The sequence below is a fragment of the Bombina bombina genome, chromosome 7 (genome assembly GCF_027579735.1).
Source record: "Bombina bombina isolate aBomBom1 chromosome 7, aBomBom1.pri, whole genome shotgun sequence".
NCBI classification, from domain to species: Eukaryota; Metazoa; Chordata; class Amphibia; order Anura; family Bombinatoridae; genus Bombina; species Bombina bombina.
In genome coordinates, this window is record NC_069505.1 from 525,730,955 (window position 1) to 525,736,830 (window position 5,876).

Genomic DNA, 5,876 nt, shown 5'->3' on the forward strand with positions numbered 1-5,876 from the left:
ACTGGCTTCCTCTTGCCTCAAGGATCAAACACAAAATTCTCACTCTGACATACAAAGCCCTCAACTGCACTGCTCCCCCCTATATCTCAGACCTTGTCTCCAGATACTCTCCCTCCAGTCCCCTTTGCTCTGCTCATGACTTCCTCCTCTCTTGTTACCTCCTCACACTGCCGCTTACATGACTTCTCCAGACTGGCTCCCATCTTGTGGAACTCTCTGCCTCGCTCCACAAGACTCTTCCCTAGTTTTGAAAGCTTCAAGCGCTCCATAAAGACTCTACTGTTCAGGGATGCATACAACCTACGCTAACCTTACTTTATACCAGTTCCACTCCTCCATTGCTATCCCCCTGAACCCCCTTAGCATGTAAGGCTATAAGGGTCCAGCTTTTTGTAGAACACCTTCTTAAGAGCTGACTACAACAGTGCGACTCTTGGCAGGGCCCTCTACCCATTTGATCCCTATATTTGTTTTGTTGTACTCCGCCTTTGTTTATAGCGCTGCGGAATCTGTTGGCACTCTACAAATAACCAATAATAATATATATATACACATAGATATATAGCCATAGATATATATATATATTTAAATGGATAGATTTAAAAATAAAAATAAAAACATCAGAGTGAAGAAAAATGCTATTTCAAGTATTTCTTAACGCACCTTCGGGTTTAGCGCACATTTAGGTTAGTGGACGAGTGAAAGCCTAAACAGGCTTAAAGGGACAGTTGAGCCGGCCCATCTTTAGTTAAGCACCTAGGTAGCACTTGCTGATTGGTGGCTAAGTGTTGCCAATAATCAGCAAGCGCTACCCAGGTAAACTTACATTCCTGCTTTTTCAAATAAAGATCCTAAAGGAACGAAGAAAAATTGATAATAGGAGTAAATTAGAAAGTTGCTTAAAATTGCTGCTGTATTTGAATCATGAAAGAACAAAATTGGGTTCATTTTGCCTTTAAACTTTCAGGATTTAGATGCAATTAAAGGAAAATATAACCCCACATTTTTCTTTCATAATTCAAACAGAGCAGAACATTTTATACAACTTTCCAATTAACTTATATTACCTAATTTGCTCTGTTCTTTTGGTATCCTTTGTTGAAAAGCATATCTAGGTAGGCTCAGGAGCTGAGAGCTGTCATTGGCTTACAGATGCATTCAGCTACTCTTCCAATAAAGGATATTAATAAAATTAAATAAATTTGTTAATAGAAGTAAATTGGAACGTTATTTAAAATTGAATGCTCTTTTTAAATCATGAAAGAAAAACAAATCAGATTTTACTGTCTTTTTACATACTTACTTTCTAAGGTGCCAGCTACTACTAATCATGTAAAAGAATTCACAGTGTATACATATAGGAGTCTGTGATTCGCTGATGATTGTCACATGATACAAGGGACAGGGAAATGGAAGAAAATTTTGAAATTTGTCAGAAAAATATCTGCTCATTTGCAATTAAGTGCTATTGCACTGTCATCGTTGATTATGCAACTCTACTATATTTAAGGGAACAGTAAACCCAATTTTTTTCTTTCATGATTCAGAGAGAGTATGTAGTTTTAAACAACTTTTCAATGTACTTCTATTATCTCATTTGTTTCAGTCACTTGAAATCCTTTGTTTAAAATCATACCTAGGTAGGCTCAAGATCTGCTGATTGGTGGTTGCACATATATGCCTCATGTTATTGGCTCACCCATGTGCATTGCTGTTTATTCAACAAAGGATAAAGAGAATAAAGGAAACTAGATAATAGAAGTAAATTTGAATTTGGTTTAATATTGTATGTTCTATCTGAATCATGAAATAAAATTTTTGTGTTTCATGTCCCTTTAAACATTATGTAATTCTAAAGGAACATTGTACTAAACTATTTATTTGATCCCTTATGAACGTACAACAAAAACAAATTTTCTAGAAAAATGTGAAGTAAAAGCTTTTTGAATTCTAAATGGATAACGAAACAGTATTATGACTATGGGCGCCAATGGGGGCACATAACGATTGGATGAAGGGCGGATTCGTCATCAATCAACTAAATACAGTATGAGATGTGGGCGGAAGAACAGCGGGATGTTTGCCATAACTAAACGGTAATTATTTTACAAAGGAACTGTCTTTAAAAATTTTAATGAATGAAACTGCCCCTGTTTCTAAGATTAATTTTATATACTCTGGGGCCGATTTACCAAGGGGTTAATCGCCCCTAATGCAGCTGTTTCTGCGCGAGTCTTCTCACCACAGGGGGGTGCTAGTTCATGTGAGCCATATTGATAACATTGTGCTGACACCGATGGATTCTAACAACACAGCACTAATTGGCTTAATGCAAGTTAACAGATAAAGTCATGTGATCAGAGGGCTGTCAGAAGAGGCTTAGATACAAGGTAATCGCAGAGGTAAAAGTGTATTAACCCCTTAACGACACGCGTCGTACAGGGTACGTCTTGCACAAACTGGTCTTTAAAGACCAGCGACGTACCCTGTACGACGTTGGGGTTGAAAGCGGCTGGAAGCGATCCTGATCGCTTCCAGCCGCTTTCCGGTTATTGTAGTGATGCCTCGATATCGAGGCATCACTGCAATAACATTTTTCCCCATCCGATGCAGAGAGAGCCACTCTGTGGCCCTCTCTGCACCGGACATCGATGCCGCGATCGTTGGTGGGTGGGAGCAGACGTGGGAGGCGGGTGGGCGGCGATCGATGATGACCGGTGGGCGGGATCGTGGGGCGGGATCGTGGGCGGGATTGCTGGGGGGCGCGCACGGACGCGCGCGCGTGCACAGGGGAGGCGGGCGGGCGCGTGCACGGGGAGGGAGCGGGTGGGAACCGTTACACTATGGAACAGTGGTTTATATTTAGAGGGAGAGAGGGGGGATAAATATGTTAATCGAAGGGATCTGGGAGGGGGGTGGGGGTTTAGTCTTGGGGGGGGGGGAAGCTACACTACAGAAAAGTGGGGAAAAAATTAAAAAATATACTTTAAAAAAAAATATATTTTTTTTGTAAACTGGGTACTGGCAGACAGCTGCCAGTACCCAAGATGGCTCCCAATAATGTAGAGGGGGAGGGTTAGAGAGCTGTTTGGGGGGGGATCAGGGAGGTTTGGGGCTAAGAGGGATCCTACACAGCAGCATATGTAAATATGCTCCCAAAAAAAAAAAGAAAAAAAAAAAAGATACCTTTTATTTTAGTACTGGCAGACTTTCTGCCAGTACTTAAGATGGCGGGGACAATTGTGGGGGGGGGGAGGGAAGAGAGCTGTTTGGGAGGGATCAGTGGGTCTGATGTGTCAGGTGGGAGGCTGATCTCTACACTAAAGCTAAAATTAACCCTGCAAGCTCCCTACAAGATCCCTAATTAACCCCTTCACTGCTAGCCATAATACACGTGTGATGTGCAGCGGCATTTAGCAGCCTTCTAATTACCAAAAAGCATTGCCAAAGCCATATATGTCTGCTATTTCTGAACAAAGGGGATACCAGAGAAGCATTTACAACCATTTGTGCTATAATTGCACAAGCTGTTTGTAAATAATTTCAGTGAGAAACCTAAAATTGCGAAAAAAATTACGTTTTTTTTTTAATTTGATCGCATTTGGCGGTGAAATGGTGGCATTAAATTTACCAAAATGGGCCTAGATCAATACTTTGGGTTGTCTACTACACTACACTAAAGCTAAAATTAACTCTACAAGCTCCCTACATGCTCCCTAATTAACCCCTTCACTGCTGGGCATAAAACACGTGTGGCGCGCAGTGGCATTTAGCAGCCTTCTAATTACCAAAAAGCAACGCCAAAGCCATATAAGTCTGCTATTTCTGAACAAAGGGGATCCCAGAGAAGCACTTACAACCATTTATGCCATAATTGCACAAGTTGTTTGTAAATAATTTCTGTGAGAAACCTAAAGTTTGTGAAAAAGTGAACATTTTTTTTATTTGATCGCATTTGGCGGTGAAATGGTGGCATGAAATATACCAAAATGGGCCTAGATCAATACTTTGGGATGTCTTCTAAAAAAAATATATACATGTCAAGGGATATTTAGGTATTCCTGACAGATATCAGGGTTCCAATGTAACTAGCGCTCATTTTGAAAAAAAGTGGTTTTGAAATAGCAAAGTGCTACTTGTATTTATTTCCCTATAACTTGCAAAAAAAGCAAAGAATATGTAAACATTGGGTATTTCTAAACTCAGGACAAATTTTAGAAACTATTTAGCATGGTTGTTTTTTGGTGGTTGTAGATGTGTAACAGATTTTGGGGGTCAAAGTTAGAAAAAGTGTGTTTTTTTTCCATTTTTTCCTCATATTTTATAATATTTTTAATAGTAAATTATAAGATATGATGAAAATAATGGTATCTTTAGAAAGTCCATTTAGTGGCGAGAAAAACGGTATATAATATGTGTGGGTACAGTAAACGAGTAAGAGGAAAATTACAGCTAAACACAAACACCGCAGAAATGTAAAAATAGCCCTGGTCCTTAAGGGAAAGAAATTTAAAAATGGCCGTGTCCTTAAGGGGTTAATATAACTGTGTTGGTTATGCAGAACTGGGGAATGGGTAATAAAGGGATTATCTATCTTTTACAACAATAAAACATTTTAAGTTGACTGTCCCTTTAATGTCCCTTTAAATTAGATCAAAGTCTATTTGGTGGCTAATTATTACAAGTTTAGTTCCTCAGTGATTTAAAGGGACACTGAACCCAAATTTTTTCTTTTGTGATTCAGATAGAGCATGCAATTTTAAGCAACTTTTTAATTTACTCCTATTATCAAATTTTCTTTATTCGCTTGGTATCTTTATTTGAAAAGCTTGTTTATTGGTGGGTGAATTTATTTGAAAAACTTGTTTATTGGTGGGTGAATTTATCCACCAATCAGCAAGAAAAACTCAGGTTGTTCACCAAAAATGAACAACCTGAGTTGCCGGCACATTTTTGGTGAACAACCTGGGTTTTTCTTGCTGATTGGTGGATAAATTCGCCCACCAATAAACAAGTGCTGTCCTAAACAAAAATTGGCTGGCTCCTTAGCTTAGATGCCTTCTTTTTCAAATAAAAATAGCAAGAGAACGAAGAAAAATTGATAATAGGAGTAAATTAGAAAGTTGCTTTAAATTCAAATTAAATAAAAAAATGTGGGTTCAATGTCCTTTTAAACTGAGAGATGTCTGCAGAATTAGAGAAAACAAGCAAACGCATATATTTATTTATTTTGCAGAACAAACAAAATAATATTTTTCCTATGACTCAATTTAGAATTGGAAAAAAAGAGGAAATATCTTTATGAAGTTTGCAGTCTTGCGCAAACTGATGTTTGTAATAGGAAGGACGTACTAGAGCAGGGTAATCAGAGGATGTTAAAATACGTTAACAAGCTATAATATTACAAATATCTTTATGCCACAAAGAAAGTCATTTGCACTCATTGCATTTACATATTAATTTCAGTGCTTTTTGTTATGTGAGGTATCCACGCAAATCATATGTTGTTTATTTTAACAGGAAAAAAAGGAGCTATACCCAGTAACTTACTATAAGCAAACAATGAGTAACTAATGACTTAACCACAATATTACGTCACGGTGTCTGACTTCTGGCTCTATGGAGGGAAATAAGGTAATTCTGTCGGATGTATGCGCGTAATGTTACGCCACTTTACCCCACTTCAGGTAAAACACACACAGAGAGAAAATCACAAGCCCTGTACCTTGTTGCCGCTGTCGAGGGTGAAACCTCGTCTCACTCAGTTACAGACTTAAGCGGCTCACAGGGTATCCTCTCCGGGCTCTTGGGCGTTCCTTCCACGTTTCCTCGATTACCTCTACGTCACTGTCATATGACTTACCCTCCAGCCAATC